Here is a 17,629-nt window from a genome sequence, read left to right as displayed (position 1 = left end):
TGTATGTATAGATCGGCACTTATTTACAAGAGCAAAGTTTTGCGTGAGGTCAGTTGGTAATGTCATGTGAAACCTCATTGTGTTTCTCTGCAGAACGGCACAAGATCATAGCACAATACAATATGTTTTGCAGAAGTGGTGGTACAGTGCTTCTGGTTAGGGCAAGTGGGAACACAAGAATTTAATTTAATAGAAAATGGTGAGGTTTCGAAATGTGTTTTTACTCCATAGGAAGATGAAAGCAAGGCCTGTTGAATTGTTTCATGAAATGAAAATGAAAGGGAAGGAGAACTTTTTAAAAATAGCTATTAGCTTGCTCGTTAAGGAGTTCACCTGGGCAGAGGGAGCTGTGCATTGAACTTGCTGCCCTCTACCAAACAGAGCAGGAATTTTTACCTACATCCCGTGGGTGAGCCTGGGTGGTAGTGAAGAGGGCTCTGTCCTCAGCAGGACTCGGGGACATTTGGGATGGGTTGTATTCACAGCGTTACTTGGGAAGATGGAAAGGGAACAGAGCTACGTGTCAGCAAGCAGATCCAGCCATGGGTTCATCCGTTGGGCACTGTCCTCAGCAGCTCAGCTCAGCTCTGGCTCACGTGGCACTGGGAGGCACCCTCTAATAAAGGGACCCTCTAAGGAGAAGCAGGATGAAGGACATGAGATAGGGTGGGAGAAGGCATCCTCTGCAATCTTTATCTCCACATATCAGTTTAATAGATGTCAAGGGTATTTTTTCTTTTTTTTTGAGAAGCTTATTAGCTATGGAAAAAAATGTAGCACTATTCCCCATGATGTAAATCGGTATAGATTTAAATTGACGGGAGAAATTTGCAACTTGTGTAAACAGGCATAGCTCTGTGAAGTCAGTGGAGTCACACCAAATTATATCAGCTAAGGATATAACTCATCATTTTTAATAGTATCATTCTTCCATATAAGAAAAGGCAGGGAAATAGGGGTATGTGAGGGAGAAAATGAAGAAAAAAACACAGCACAGGATTTACAAAATCTTGCCCATCACTTTTCTCAACCTCTGCATGGAAAACATCTGCGTGTTACAAAACACTTTGATGTCTGCCATACAAACTCTGGGCTCTCCTATCCACTGAATGGTACATTCACAGGGCATTGCTTCTCTGATGTCAGCTGCCCTCGCTGGGAATAGGCAAGCCGAGTACTGCTCTGAGCAGCTGAACATACACCACCTGCTGATTCCAGTGAGTTCATTCCGCTTGTCTGCAAATATAAAATATTGAAAGGGTCGCAATTATTGTTCCTTTGGAGATATTAAAGTTTAGAAGCTGCCTCTAATGACTGATGTGTAGTAGTAGAGTGGGATCTTGCCATGGAAAGTTGATGGCTACTACAAGATAAACCTTGTGTGGGTAAAATAAATAACATCTTTCTCTTAGGAGCTAATGCATGATGTTTGGTTAACCAGTGGTGCCAAATCCAATGGGAATATACCTGTAATTATACCAGGGAACCATGTAGCTTTCTAAGTTCAGAAATCTGCTGGGTGAAACACTGACTGGTAATGCAGGAGACCAGCAGAGATGTTTGCAAAGGTCCCTGTTGGGGCTTTATGTCTACATGTAAGAACTCGGCTAACCAGTTCTGCTTCAAGCCTTTGTGCTAGAGCAGCACCGCCTGTGCACACGTGGCGTTCTTCATGTTCTTGTTGCCTATTGGAGGTGTAGGAACAGCAACCGGTTCCCTGTCTTAGGGTCAGTCATAAAAGGCAGATTAGAACAAGGCAAAATAGGTGGGCAATGAGCAAAGGATGTACACAAGGCCAATTGTGTGTGTAAAACAACTGCGCTTTTAATTTGTTGCAGCACAAGCTCAGCATCTGACCACTCAGTTGGGATAGGATTCCTCTGGCTGTATGTGGACATCTACAGCTGACCTAGAGCTAAATGGTCTTCACAGCTGTCAGGGAGTGATACTGATCTCATCCTAAGGGAGGCATCTGCTGTAGGCCAGGTGATTTACTCCCCAGAAGTGCCCACTTGCTCCATTAACTCTGTTGGGAGGTGAATGTGGCTGAGCAGACATAGATACCAACGTTGTTGGGAGTTAGGTGAGAAAAAACCCATCCTTTGCTGCAAGGCAAGTGGTGATCAGGCTGGCTCCTAGGGAAAAACAGCAGGTCAATGAGTGAAGGGTCAGTCAGACAAATCTGCTTGAAGCCCTGCTGACCTCTCTCCAGCCCAGCCCAGTAAGTAACAGAATTGTGCATTTGGAGAACTGGTCCTGAAATACCTTTCGCCATCTGCCAACCTAGTGCCAGGTGTGATGTTGTTTCTAGGTTGTGTTTGGAGACAGTTGTGTTGGAAAAGGCAAAGACAGCCTCTTGGTATGGCTAGAAGTGGTCAGCATTGGACAATTTGTGAAAAATCCTGTTCGCTGATCCCTGCCAAACCCATCTCTCCAGTGGAGCCAAATTTAGCAATGACATCAGTGGTGATGTGCATTAAGTGTCATTAAAGCAACAGAGCTAGCACTATGGATGGACTTGTCCCAGAGGGCGAATGTTCCCTTTTGATCTGCTCTGCAGATCCTTTGCCTTCGATGTGTGGATCTGTACACCTCGCTTCTTCCACACACTGACATCAGTGGAAACTCCACGTTTAGACAGGTGCAAAATATGTGGTACTTAGATGCATCGCAGTGATAAGGGCTCTGAACTGCTAATCGTGGAGGAAAATTCCCCGTCCTGCTCCTACCCCACTGTTTAATTTTGTGTTACCTAGCAGGAGAGGATGATTCTATGCTGTATCCTCTTCTGAGATCACTGAATTTTCTGTATGGTGAGACTCACCATACCAATATGAGTCATTTAAAGAGTTCAATTAGTAATTTATGAAACTAATTAGCAAGATATTAAAGGCCTAGTGCAATGACGTGCTTCTGAAGTGATCTGATGAAGGACTTGTAATGCAAACTATCGTATCAGATAGGCTAATAATAAAGCAAACTTGTTCCTTCAAAAGAAAATAGTCATTCTGAGGTTACCATCCTCTGCCATAAATATGGCACAGTAGCAGGGCTAGCACTGTACGATGTCAGTGAGCAAAAGGCAAAGGGGTTTTTTATGGGAATGGCAATAGCTTGTAGGTTGCAATTAGGGATGTATACGGCAGGGTCACTATTTTTGTGTAACTCTGAAATTCTGCAGAACTCTTAAGGCTGCATCTGGACTGCAGTTGGGTCAGAGGATCCCAGCGCAAGTTGCTGTGGCTGGGCTAGCTTTAAATTCCAGATTTTGGGTGCCTGGTGCACTTATATCATCAGACAAAGGAACGCCCACATTGTCCAGCAGATACGCTCACTGCTCTTTGCAAACCCTCCAGCTCACGCTGAGAGCCCTCCTCAGTCTGAGTTTGGAGAGAGGCAACGGAGATAGAGGAGGGGAGGAGAGGAGAGAAGTGCAGTTGATGCCCCAATACATTTGGCCAAAGCTTTCCTTCCTCCAGGTTGCCTTAGACATGAGGGCAATCTCATGTGCACTTCAGTCCGAGACAGTCCTCCAAAAAGGTCCTGAGCTCAGCTCTTCCTCAGTGCAATATTGAGACTTTGAGCCCAAGCAGCAGCCAGGCTAGCAGCCAGAAATGTGGACAGAAAGCAGGTAAGTCACAGGGCTGGGCACACTTGAACTGTTTTGAATCCCACTCATTACACAGTGATGTAGAAATAGCCTTGGATTATATTTTAAAACTGTTTAGCCCTGACCCACATCCCAGTGAAGTCAATGAGATGTTTGCCAGTGACTTAAATGGGCTCTGGAACAGGCCTGCAATGTTACTAGTGCCTTCAAATACTTCCTTCACCTGTAGGATGAAAGTCCTTCTCCTGAGTCAATGGGCCTCCTTACTTCTTCCTCCCCTCTCAGTTTCCATGGGCCCCTAGCATGGGAAACTCAGCCTTATTCATCTTTGTATTTCCATGTCTCTGAATCAGGCAGGTTCTGGGTATGTTCCACATAGAAGCCTGTTATCTTTTCAAATGGCAAAAAAGAGGGGATTTTTCCATAGTCACATAGTTTTTCCACAGAAATGTATTCATGAGAGTTAAACTTGCCCAAACTATGTTAATGTATGTGGTTGGCTTCTGTGCCAACTTTCATTGTGAATAAGACGCAAAATAAAAGGGCTCTTGTGTCTCCCTTTCCTCCTCCCTGAATCCCTCCCATAATTTTTGAGTTCATAAGCCCATTTTGTATGCGAATCAGATCAGGAGAGGAAAGCCAGGGGGATTACTTTTTCTTTTAAACTGTGCCTTTGCTTTAAACTGCTGATAGACACATGAAAGTTATGACTGAACCAAGAAGAGGTTAATACAATGGGGCTGGACCTTGTAGTTGGTGTAAATTGGGATAACTCCATTTGTCCTGAGCAAACCTTGCTGATTTACACCAAAGGAGGACACAGCCTTAGCTCATTAGGGACTCTGTTCATTGCTGCATTGCTATTCTAAGGCATTTTCATCTTACAAGAGAAGCGGTGTCTCTTTTTAATACAGATGTTAGGACTTCAGCTTGGCAGTCTCCTTCCAGAGCATGCACCATGGATTACCACAGCACACACAAAACATCAGTTGAGTTTAGGCAGCTCTGTTAGCCAGATGGCTATGAAACATTCATAATACAAGCCGTAGCTATTATGAGCCATTTGTCTTCGGTGCATGTCCTGACAAGCTGCTGTTATTAAGTTTCAGTGTATTTCTGTTAATGTTACCTACCTATTTTCATTCCTGTATGCTGTCACACGGAGCTGGTTGGCGTGGTCTTGGGAACTGGGCTTCAAGGCTCCTCCCTGTGAAAGTTGCCAGCTCATTTATTTGTTTCTTTCCAGTGGTTCAAGCTGGTGCGTTATTCAGAAACTTCTGAAAGAGCGGGGTTGGGTAAACCTCTGATTCAGTTCGTTTGAAAGCACCCTTGAAGTCCTCCTCCACATCTTGCCCTCCTGTGGCTCTGAAATAGGCTTGACTAGGCTCATTTGGAGCCCATTTCTGAGAAATCATCAGTGCTTCTGTTGGAAATGTCCCTCAACTTGAAGGTCCCTGTCCTTTCTTGCAGACCTGTGATACTTCTAGTTTGGGCCCTGACTCTCCCTGGTCTTTGTTTCTCAGTCTTAGAGGGCAGAAGTGCAGGAGGAGAGGGAGGCAAACATAACGCAAGTTGTGAGGTGTGAAGGTCAGGTGGCGAGAACATTGCTTGTATTTTATCCTCATCCCAGCATTACTCTGCAGGGACAGCGGTCGCCTGTCCAAATTATGTTCTCCTGATGGCTGCTCAATTTTGCAAAGCCCTTTAACGTTGCAAATATGGGAGGTCTCAAGGGGGCTCTGAGTACTCGCTGCTTTTGATCCTGCCAGTGTTGTCTCCCTATGTTTAGCAACAGCTCCTGTGGTGCAGGAGCCGCTCTAGGCTGTTGGCTGGTGGTATAATCCTTCTGGGATGGGTTGCATTAGATGAGGTGGTTTGACCGATAGCTGTAGGCTCTCCTCAGCCCACCTTTGCCCTGTAGAAAAGCTGCTGATGCTGCTGCAGCTACACAGGAGCCTGCACACAGCCAACAGCATAGACTGTGAGCTCTTGTCTCTATGGATGGAGCACACTTCTACATGCAGTGACAGCAATATGCTAAGTGGTTACATGCAACTGGAAATACTTGGTAGCTAAGTGTCATTCCTGACAAGACATTTAGTTTTTGGAGGCAATGTATACTATGTAAGATTAACAGATGGACTAAGGAAGCTCTTTGTAGAACATACTTTCAGCAAACCAGTTCAGTTGGTTTGTTGGTTTATAGCACTTCTTATATGAACCGCCTGCATACTGACAGCTGTTTCTTTTTTATATGACAGTAGTCATGTTAGCATCCAAAAAAGTGTAATCTTGAGATAGGCTTTAGAAATCCTGAGATTTTAGTACGTAGAGCTGGGGGGTTGCTTTCTGTTTTTTGCATCAGAGGCACTCAGGTCCTTGCATTCACAGAGGATAAAAACTGACTTTAAATCAGAGATGAGGTTCTTAGGTACGAAAATTATTTTAGTGGAAAGTCACTATATGTAGTACTACTCACTATAAAATTGTAGGAGTTGGCCATTCAGGAGAAATCGGGCAACACCTGGTATTTGAAGAAATTATTCACAGTACAAGGAGAACCTTTTGTTCATGTGCAGCGGAATGGGTAGCAGACAGGTCTAAATTACTCTTTGAAAATGTTTTGTTGCAGTGGTGGGTGCAAGACCCTTACAGGATGGATGCCGCAAAAATAAGAGGGCACCCACAAGCTCTTTGGCTGGAGTAGCCTCCTGCAGCATCCCCAGTATCTCTCTGTGACTTGACCACATGAGCCAAGGTGCAGTCCCCGAAGGGCAAGATCTCCTCTTGACAGATCTCGGTGGCTCTCATTTCAGCTGCTACTTTTTTGGAGAGGAAGAGAGATGAGTGAATGCATGGTAGTTGTTTTGTAATGGATAGCCTGAGAAATTTCCATCACAGTTGCAATCTGCTTAGGTGGACCCATGTTCTCCTTTTCCAGCGTGTGAAGAGAAACAAAATGTCTGGAAGGCAACAACTAGATTACTTCAGAAACTCCCTGCTCTCCTTTCAAGGAAGTGCTTTATGCCATGATACAAGACTACCCAATCTTGCAGACTTTCTTCCCTTGGCTTTGGTTCTAATCTCCAGTATTCCTGTCCTTTCCTGGGAGGGGGGCCTTCTTTCACATCTCAGATGTTTATAGAGAGGTCAGCCAGGTATTCATCCAAAGGAACCAGCGTCTTGGGCTCCAACACAGACCCTGAGCTGTGCCCAGGAGAATGGCCCAGGGGACCTGCTCACCCACCCACCTCCGGGTGGTCAGGAACTATGGCAAGGCTTCGGGTAGCGTGTTTACGGTACATTTTCCAGCTGCAAAGGGAGAAGGGTTTTCTTTGCAGTTGTATGTAAATTGTTGTGGAAATGGAGAGTAATAATGTTCTTGTTTCAAGAATTGTCACGAATGCTTGGTTTTGAGGCCAACCATTCAGCTCCTGTTATCTCTAGGAATCAAGATGTTTATCTGTCTAAATGATTGCAGTGTGTCTCAGGTATTTGAAGGTGGTTCTTCCTACTTGTGGGAAAAAGGAAAAAAAAAAAAAGAATCAATCTTTGTTTCCCAAACTATCAAAAGCTTATTAGCCTCAGGCAGATCTTTTTATCTGCAAGGAATAAAGCAGATATGTCCAGATCCTCAGCCAGTATAAATCAGTTTAATGCCCTTGGCCCATTATTTTTTCTCATGCAGTTTCTCTCGAGTGGGATTTAGGCTATGTTTAAGCATCTCCTTGTCTTCATGTGTCCAGTTTGAAGCTTAGCAGAACAACCATTAGCCCTGGCTCTTGGAGACCTTGCACCGGATGCCACCCTGGTCTCTAGTGCCTAGAGAGTCGATAGAGTGAGGTTGTGAGCCTTTTGTCAAGTAGCCAAGCAAGACAATTGCTTTGAAGGGTCAGTGGAGAAATGTGAGCTCAAAAGGTGAAGGAGAAGGTGGTGGAGCTGAGTTCGGGTGACCCCAGATATAAGCAGCATGCATATGTGTGCCTCTCAGTTCATTGCAAGGCTGATGCAGTTTTATCTGATGTTTAGGCAGAACTTCACCCAAGGCAGCGGGTGCCCTGGGGGCTGCTAAAGGTTTAGGCTTCCTGCTTCCCGGCTGAATTGACTGGTGCTCTGGCAAAGTGGAGTATGCCTCCAGAAAATGTGGTTGCCACATGAAATCGGCAACGTTTGCCTCCCAAAATAAAACCTACAACTTCCACTTGCAGTTGGTTAGACTGACTAAGGGACACAGAGTTGACAATTATAACGTTCATAGGGACACAGAGACTCTTCTGCCAAGATTCACATCAAGAAGAGGATAAGAGCAGTAAAGGAGGCTGGCTCCCACTGTTTCGGGGTTACTGGCAGAGCGGGGCCCTCTTCCCCTCCCGAGGGGACAGCTATGCTAGCCAGGAGCAGTGGTGGCACCGGGCGAGGAGGTGACGATGAGGGGCCCGAGGGCCGTAGGTGCAGTGGGTGCTGGCAGCCCTGCCTCCTGGTGCCCAGGAGGAAACCTGCCTGAGTCAGCCCAAATCCCTCTGGCAGCTCCCAGCCCTGCAGAGTCCCCCCGTGTCTCCCCTGAGCAGGACCCTACCTTAAAGCCAGGGCAAAACCTCATGTATCCACAGGTGATTTCTTTGGGGTTGGGGGTATCAAATCAAAGCAGGCTGGCCCTTCTGGCCGAGAAGATCATGGTTTCTGCTGTCCAGTGTGTGTCGTCGTGTCCCGTCCCCCCGTTCCCCCCCCGCTTTTTCCTTTTTTATTTTAAGGGTGTGGTATATTTTGTAAGTTTTATGTTTATCAAGAAGTTGATTGTGTAAATAAAATTGCGGCCTTGTGTGCCAAATAGCTGGGTTATGATTTCCTGGAGGAGAGCCAAGGCGGTGTGTGGGAGCATGCCAGTGTTAATATGTTCACTTTGCTAAGAAATACGGCATGTGTGAAGCAGCGAGGGAGGATGCTCTTCGAGCCGTGGCGCTGGTTAACCCTTCCCTGCCACCATCATTTCCAAGCCTCTGCCGGGCTTCCCCCAGCAGTGGTTCACAAACAATTTGTGCATTCACCGGCAGAAGGGGCTGAGGCTCTCATGGGCTTACCTGGAGCCTGGCCAAATCAACGCGGGACTTCACAAGGCTGGGGATCCCACCCCGATTCCCCTCCCGTGGCGGGAACCTGGTGTTTTCTTCAGCCGGCGTGTGAAGGCTGCGTCGCACAAACCTCAAAGGGGCCTCTGAGAGAGGCCAGGTCAGGCACGTGCCTGGGGATGCCAGGGCAGGGAAAAGGGCCTTGGGCTAAATGAGAATAAACTCCCCGACTGTAATGACTTTATTCCCTTTTTACTACTAAGTGCTATCCAAAGTTTACCCTGTTTCTATCCTGCAGAGGCAGCCAGAGTTTTTCTCCAGTGGCTGTTCGAATAGCAGCTGAATCACTGAATAGTTTGAAAGTATTTTCTGCACAGGATGGTGCTGCAGAGGGGAAGCCTCATGTCACTGAAGACAACGGGAGGATTACTACCAGGCTTTGATAGCACCGGAATTATGCTCTGGTTGCTTGTTTTGTTACTTTTTCCCTACAGATCATGCAGTCCCTGTCTCAGAGCAGCTCGTATCTCCTTCCACTCATCCTTAGGTCATTACATTCTGGAAGTATTTAAAACAAATGAATGCAGAAAATGTAACCTCTTGCTTTCCACCAAAAAGGAAATAATGAGTCGGCTACTTCTGCAGACAAAGCAAAAGTCCCGAGGATGCATGAAAGGACTTCATTTTGCCAAACAGCAGGGAGTGGAGTTAGCTGTGTTACAGTGGGGAGGGGATGGGGAGCCTGTGTGTGCAGGGAATTCTTGCAACTCAGACAAAAATAGTGACTTCCATTATTTACCAACCTAAGCCGGAAACCTGCTTGCATTTCAGGCATTTATTGTAATTCCTCACATAGCTGGGGATGATAAGCCCCGCTAACTAGTCATTGCATGCTGACTGAAAATGATAGTTAATGTACACCGTCTACCCAAACAACTTCCTTCTTTAACCCTTTCAAACTTGCTAGGTTTGGGGTTTTTTTCAGATAATATTGCTGCCGATCAGCCTCACCTCAACCCTCCGTCTTCATAAAATTCAGTTTAGTGGAACTCTTTGATCGCAGTCTAACCTATATGGGAGACTTCTCAGAGCAGTTCACACGTCTAAGATACAATGACAGTTATGGCTCATATTTCAAAGGAATCAAAGGGAGCATTTGGCCGACTTCCACTAAATGTCACTGAAATTTGGATGCATAACTCTTATGTGTTCCTTGAGTAGGCTGGATACTGCGGTTTGAGCCTATTAATGATCCTGAGCTGTAGCCCGTTGCAGTCGGTGGAATTCTTCTCTTTGTGCACTATTTTGTATTATCTAGGCCCAAATGCCGAGGAGGCGAATGAACTTTGCTCATTATGGGAGAGCATATGGGAGAGGAAGCGCCCACCTAAGGGTTAGAGTTTAGGCAAGGGGAGCTTACCTTTTCCGTCTGTGCTTGTGCCTGTATCTGTGTCTTCCTGCAGCCATCCCGTCTCACTGCAGCCCTCGTGGCTTTGCCGTGCGCGGGAGTGTGCTCGGCTGTCCCAGGCGCCCCGTCCCACATGGGCTGTCCTCTCGGCAGCGTGTAGCATCTGTTGCCTGGGCTGGTGTGCCCGTGGGCTTTGTATGGCACGCTGAGCTCTAGACCTGAGGTCACCGCTGAAATGCCTGATGGAAACATTTACTAATTTCAATTCGTGGGGGAAGAGAGAGAAAGAGTTTGCAGTTGGGCTCCTGCCCAAAGCTGTTTGCACCGGGATGGTGCATCACATGACTCCCAGCAGGCTGCTGTTCTGGGGATTTGGCAACGTCGAAGGTACAAGGTGCATATTGATGTTTGGTACCAATGTTATATAAATGCTACTTGCGCAAGCCTAGCAGCTGATTTTACAAGACGTGAGGAAAGACGCATCTTTTTCCAAGGGCAGGATTTAGCTCTAACTGCAATATCTTCCCAGCCATGATACAATAACAATACTTAGCAGGCATGTACTTCTTAACATCATCAAAGCGATGTACAAGCAGCAACTAATTAATCCTCACAACACCCCTGTGAGGCAAGTATTACTATCCCCATTTCACAGATGGGGATGATGTGACTTTGGAAGGTCAAGTGACTTGTCCAGAGCTAAACAGTCTGCAATGGAGCTTATTAGTTCCTGGCTCACAGCCACCGCTCAATGTACTTGCCCAGCCTATTACTGTATTTTATTATGCAAATCCCCATGGAAATTAGAAGCCCAAAGCAACCCACAGATCTAAACATGGTGCCTTAGATGTAAATGCTGGATCCATTTTATTTGAAATCGGTTCTGGAGGCCTTCCAGTAATTTCACTGGATTTTGGATAGCAATGGAAAAAAACAGAGTGACTGTCATGCCTGGAAGTCTCCAAGAAAAATGGGGGTCGTGAAGATGTGTGTTGGTGGCTGTCCAGCTTTATCATTGTTTGCACAGGCTCTTCTGAGGCCACCAAATAGTGCCAAGCTAGACAGGGTGTCACTGAGATCAGTAAAATGACAAAGAAAAATTCAGCCTCAATTCACTGCAAGCAGTGAATGGAGATCCGTCTGCCTAGTCCCTGGAAGACTCTTTGGCCACAAGGTTAAAGCTGGCTGAAGAGACAACCCAGGAAAGCCAGCTAGCTGCAGTGAACTGGGGTCTAATTCAGGCATAAAGTTTTTTTTCAGTATTGGCAAGCTTTGCTCAAAAGCTGATGTTGTCCATGCAAACTGGCGCTATTTTGATGATTCAGAAAATAAGCCAAGCCCTGTTTGGCTTGCACAACCGCAGTTCTTCTGGAAATTGCCGGGGATTTTGCGTGTGCAAGGAAAGGAAAAGATACTCGCCATGTAACGTTGGATCAGGACTGGTTCTTGGCTCCATATTTCATGGACTGACAAGTGCACTGCTAGATTTCATGAGGGTGTCATCATGCCACTGAAAGTTATTTACACTAAGTCACCCTCCAGGAACTGGGTCACAACTTTTTCTTTCATGAGACTTGGCAGCGATCTCAAGGTTTACTAGAAGCTGAAGAGAGGATGCCTATGTGCAACGCCAAAACCAACTTAGATGCAAGGGGAACTGGGCCCTGTGCCACTGATCAGTGCGTGGCATGTCGGGCTCTGAAGGCGATGGGATGGGACTTCACTGCTTTTGCAGCTCCAGCGGTTGTTGCTGGTTGCCTTTTGCACTCTGAACAGGTGTAAATGACTACCCAGAGGCAAAGCACAGCAGAATCGGGGCCAGATCTTCAGCTAGTGTCAATCAGTGCCTCGGCTTCAATGAGGCTGCATCAATTTGCCTTAGGAAAGGGTGTAATGTGGGAAAGAGAGATAAGGGAACTCATGTTCTCGCACCCTATATCCTATATAATTGCTTAAATGCGAGCACAGCCCAAAACGGGTTTGCCAGATTCTGGGGTGGTGCAGAATCAATCCCGTGTTTTACGGGCAGGTTTATACACCCAAACGGAGGAAGCCTATGGCCACGATGGGCGCACCTTGCTTCAGCAGCGCAGCTTGGGTACCAGCTGTTGGGAAGGATGTGGTTGTATAGACCTCAGCACAGAGCCCATATAGGAGGCCTTACATTCTGGTTGCTGGGCTGTGCTCGGGCCATGCCTCCATATCTCCTCTGCTTTTATGACCCATGGTAGCTGGAGTGAAGCCAGCGCAGGTCTGGGAGCTGGAGCAACAATCATACCTTTGTTTTGCCGGGCAGATGAATAGATAGATAACAGCAAGTTAATGGATGGCAGCCCCTTCCCCCCACAAACGTCAGTCCTATCACTCACCTCCTCCCCCAGCAAAACGAGGCCTCGGGGACAGAGAAAGAGCGCAAAGGCTAAAACGAACCCGTTGCTTTGGAACTCCTCAGCGACAGGGTCTGATAAGAGAGGGCCGAGATCAGGAATCAGATTTCAGGGGTAACAGATGAATAACCAGAAAACGGAAGGATGCCGAAAGGGTTATCAGAAGAGAGCGAGATGGTGAGCACGTCCCAACAGCTTCTCTTTTGAAAAAAAAAAGAGGAAAGGTGTTTCTTTTATAGCAGCTACAAACACAAAGAACTGTTCAGACCACTTTGCGCCCGAAAGACGAAAGAGTGTCCCAGAGCTCTGGTGGAGGTTTGTAAGTTTTTAGTCAAGAACTGTTTCCATGCTGGCAGATTCACAGGAGCTGTAAGCCCCACTGTTTCATGCTCTCGCCGGGAGGCGATCAGCACTGGAAAGACTCAGGGAGTAGACAGGGCTCATGCAGCAGGCTCTGGCTCAGGCTGGGCAATGTGGTTTCAATTTAGGAGCTCTCCTCTCAAAAGCCTCCATAAAAGCAGTCTGAATATAAAAGCCCATGTTCTTACAGCGCAGAAGCATTGGGAAGACTATCCCCGCCTCTAGAGAGGAGTAAGATTCAGCAGTGGAGGCTTCACAAAAGCACTGCAAAGGTAAAGTTCACACCTCTGTAGTCCCACAAAAAAGTTGTTGGGGTCAATGTGTGATCCGAGTAGTGTATTTCCCCTGCTGAGACATGGGCCTTTCTTACATTCTTTGCACAGGACAGATTATCAAGAGTCAGCAGTACAGTGAGATAGAGGCATCAGGGAGCTTTTCCTCTTTTTGGGATGGTGAGGAAGGGGGAACCCACTTGCTATTTTTCACCCCAGTGGAGACTGCAGGGGCTTGTTTAACTTGGAGGAAGAAAGCAGACAGCTATGGCAAGGTTGCAAGGTTACTCCAGCAAGCGCACAGTTAGCAGGTTTCTGCCCCGTATCTGCGTGATCTGGACGAAGCTATGAAAGAGGCTAAAAACAGGCAAGGAGGATCCTGGGGCCTTGTCCCTCCTGCCTGGTTTTGATTCTGTCTTTAAAAATAAAGGTAAGCCTGAGGAAAGGGAGGAGAAGAGATCTGCCTTGGAGAATTTGTTTTCCCATTCCCAGTGGGTGAGCCTGTCTACTTACTCACTTGGGCAAGTAGTAGTTAATACAATTTTCTTGATAATAATAGTTTGGGGGCTCTGAAAAGCCAGCAGGTGGGAGCCAGATAAACCAGTTGTGAAGGTAAACATTGACAACTCCTCGGATGGCCCCAGCCATCTCCAGCGAGGCTGCGGCAGCCTCAGCTGCGGGGCTGGAGACCTGTCTCTGGCTGCTCTCAGGGCCAGAGAGCTCCCTTGGGGCAGCACCAGAGGAACATCATCATCATCGTCAGCCTCAGCAGGTGTCCTTTAGCTGCCCACCTGAGTGGTGAACAGGCTACGATTACAGTGTTTCCTTCTTCCGAAATTCTGGATTTGGAGCCCACATCGGTCCCCTGGTTTTGCACCTTCAGTGTTGCTGTTTTCGAGCATCTCTGAGCAGACCCCAAGGCTAGCTGGTGCCATTGCAAGGACAGGGCTTTTAAAAGCCGTACTGGCTACCATGAGACTTGGGGAAGAGTTGGAATATTAGGCAATTTTCCTGGCAGCTACTCTAAGAACCATTTCTGAGGCCTGGCTTACATGAAAAATTGTCCTTTATACAATTTTTTTCTTAGGAAATAATTCTGTATAATTTTTTTACCACTGGTTATAGTGGGACAAGACCTCATGTGAATGCAGTGATTTTGGTGTCAAAGTGACTTATACCAGACAGCTTTTCTTTCCGGTGAGAGCTGTATTGCTTTCACTATTCTAATATACTCAAAGATGCACTGCCTTTGTATGTAGATGAGATGTTAATGGCAGAGACTTCATTGCAGCATGGTGAGGGTGAGCAGGAAGGTAATTATAGTCTTGCTTTTTATTGTTCTTACATAATGCTACTGTGGATATTTTCCACCCCAGCTGTAGCTCCCAGCCTGCCCAGTCTTACTTTCCATTGCGGTGTGGATTTTGGATCCCACAGATTCAGGGACACATGGCAAGATATCACAGAATGGCTCATTTTCCTCTGCACCATGATCACGGAGGTGCAGAGGCAGACCTGTGCTTGCAGATTTTGTCTGCGTGAAGCCAGGGATACTGTCCAGTTTTCTTTTCCTAGTCAGTTTTCTAGAACCAAGGAAGGGCCTGACCCCAAATCTCGATTCTTAAAGCAGCATATTTTTAAGGATACTTGAAACCTGAACCTGGATTTCATCCCAAATCTTGTGAGCAGCATTTGCACTTACGATAAATCAGATCTGCACTATATGATCAGAAATGATGCAATAACTTTCTACTGTCCTGTGCAAGCATCTTCCCTTTGCAGAATGCAACCACTGTGAGTCTGACACTTCTCTGGAAGAGCTGGGCTGTAGGTCAGGGTGCTTTTGTTGGGCTCTGTGTGTTTGCTGGCTGTGTGGCAGTGCTGGCTGAGCCTTGCAGGTGGGCTTAGCTGTGTGGGGACCTTCCCTCAACATCAGGGGAACTGTACTTCTGGAAATCCCAAACTAACAGGTCGATTCCGCAAGTCCTTCCAGGTGAGGTTTCCAAGCAGGGAAATCAAGGGTAGAAAACAAGATGTACAACAGCTTTTCTGAGGCTGTGTGTTATTCCTCTCCAGTAGTTCTTGACAAGTTCTGCAAAATGACTTCATAAAACCTTTCCCTGAGGTGAGAGTATTCTTGCAAGCTGGAGAAGCAGAAAGGTCTACAAGAGCTCAGTAGGTCCTACAAGGCATTTCATGCCTGATTGAGTACTAACAGAAACATTTAAGGAATATGAAAAAACCCCATTCTTTAGGGTTTCATCCCATGTCCAGCAAAGATACCACCAGGGATCTTACACCTGAACAATCATTATTATTGCACATTTAGATCTTCTGTGATTCCTCAGGGAGAGAACAAGAGATAATAGCATACATCCCATGAAATAACTGGTAGGGCTATCAAACTTCTCATCTCACTACCTCTGTGATGCTGGGTCACAAATCCTTTTGTTATATGCATGTAGAAGAACTAGCATGTTGAAACCTGTTAGCACCACAATGACATTATTATTAGCATTATTCCTATTAACACCACTACTGCTACTAATATGTTAATGAGTCATATCATTAATAGATTAAGAATGAATTATGTACTGACGTAATGTAAGTTACACTTTGATTTCAAGTGAAGGTCATCTGCAAATGTCATGTATGCCTTACTGTGGGGATGTATTTCCCTGTTTAGGAACTCCGGCGCTAGAGAAGCATTTGGCATTGCTCCTGTTTTCGTTAATGAAATAAGAAAGGACCTAATTCTATAGTTTTTGAGGCCCAGAATTTCCCATTAGTTTCGAAAGGAACAAGGAAGAAAACAAAAAACACAGGGCCAGTCCTCAAATATGCTCTTTGAGGTAGTAGGCAAGCGGCAGTCAAGCATTCCTCTTTCTGACTCCTGCAATTTCAGAGAAAATACCCAGAGAAGCTCCTTTAGCACGGTAATATCCATAGTCTACCTACCGTGGCCTGGACAGTGCTTCAGCAGCATGCATCGCCCAAAGTAATATTCCTCAGTGTCAACAGAACGATATTTGATTTATGTTTGCGGTTTGAAATTTGATGCTGTGATTTAATTTTTGGAGGAACTGTGTTCCCTTCCAGGGGAAATTCTTGTTTAAGAAAGAAAGAAAGAAAGGAAGGGGGTGGGGGAAGGAAAAAAGAAAAGAGCGAGGATGATAGAGGTTACGATAGTATTACGTTACCGATTGGATAAACTGACAAAACAGCCTACTGTGACTCGGAGAGTTTAATTTTGTACATTTTGGCAACTTCTTAAAGCAGAAAATGAGAGGAGTACTGTCAACAGGGCTTTTGATATTTCTCAGTGTTTATACTAGAGATGAAAGTGCATTCTGAATTAGGGTGGAAGGCAGCGGGCCAGATTCTGACTTTGGCGACAAGAGGTGATAAACACTGCAGATCTACCCCCCGTAACAGCGGGTAGGAAACGGTTCTCCTGTTGCACAAGATGTTGTGAGATTTCAAGTTTTTTCCATTCCGCTTGAAAGACACAGGATCCGTAAAGCGTTTGTTTTTTTCTTATTACTGCAATAAACTAGTAGATAGCCAAGTCACTCGCTTGGCATATGGGAGACCCAGCGTCATGTTCCTGCTCTTTCTGCTTCAGTCTTCTGGCCTCTGGGCTGCGGAATTGGTCTCGCTGTTACCAGCAAATATTTTGTGACTTACATCCAATATGAAATGACTCCTACAGGAAAGCAGCATCCAAGAATGGCCTTTTGCCTGGGGGTTAAGATATCCCTCTTGGATTTAGGAGATCCAAGTTCAACTCCCTGATCTGTATCAGGCCTTCAAATGTACGTCTTCTGCACTCCAGCTGAATGCTGAAACCATTGGCTGCTCTGGACGGGTTTGTTTATGTGTGTTTTGACCAGAAGTTTCTTCCTGGACCAGAGAAAACTTTTCCTAGTGGAAGTTTTGCTGAAGCTGATATGTATAAACAACCAAAAAAACACGTTGGGGGGGATGACAAACTATCACAACCAATTCTCTGAACAAATATGGGCAAAGACATATGTTTGCCAGTGATTCACATCAGGCTCTGTGCCATTGTGTCCTTTTGCTAAGATTTAATGGAAAGAGCTATAAATTGTGGTTATGATTAGCCAGCAAGAAAGGTATCTGTCAGGCAAGTTCTGCCACCCTTACTCATGTGCAGTATTTCATTTCACAGGTCGTCTCGGCTATTTTGCTGGACCATCCCTGCAAGGCTGCTCTGCCCTGCTCCTCTCTGCCTCCAGCAGTGCTATTAAGGGAAGGAGGGAGTTGTGAATTCCCGCAGTCTTTGGTAAGGTACAACTTCCTTCCTTGCTCACAACTAATGAGAAAGGCTTCACCTCTTCTCCAAACCTTCTTGCCTGTTTATTTATAGAGGCCAGTATCCAGACAGTATGGGTAATGCTTCAAACCAGACTTGGACCTGGGATGTAGGCTGGTCCAGCTCAGCTGCACAGTAGAGTTTTTGTTGAGTGGAGGCATCTTAGTGTCCTGCTTGGGACATAATATCT

The 17,629-nt window shown here is 46.0% G+C and overlaps 2 long non-coding RNA genes across 2 annotated transcripts in view; one reads left to right on the top strand and one right to left on the bottom strand.

The window, feature by feature from the left end:
- Positions 1-17,404, top strand: part of LOC142407435 (uncharacterized) — a 221,570-nt gene extending 204,166 nt beyond the window's left edge. The window contains exon 4 of the long non-coding RNA XR_012774946.1: positions 17,296-17,404. This is a non-coding gene — a long non-coding RNA (uncharacterized LOC142407435). The remainder of the gene's footprint in view (positions 1-17,295) is intronic.
- LOC142407848 (uncharacterized) lies at positions 358-10,349 on the bottom strand. Its single transcript, XR_012775075.1, has 3 exons — positions 10,097-10,349; positions 4,744-7,121; positions 358-1,236 (listed from the first exon to the last, which is right to left on the bottom strand). It is a non-coding gene; the product is annotated as an uncharacterized LOC142407848 (long non-coding RNA).
- Positions 17,405-17,629: the final 225 nt, after the last annotated feature.

Source organism: Mycteria americana, chromosome 3 (assembly GCF_035582795.1).
Source record: "Mycteria americana isolate JAX WOST 10 ecotype Jacksonville Zoo and Gardens chromosome 3, USCA_MyAme_1.0, whole genome shotgun sequence".
Taxonomy (NCBI): Eukaryota; Metazoa; Chordata; class Aves; order Ciconiiformes; family Ciconiidae; genus Mycteria; species Mycteria americana.
Note: the sequence above shows the minus strand (reverse complement) of the source record. Positions and strands in the feature narration are given on the sequence as shown.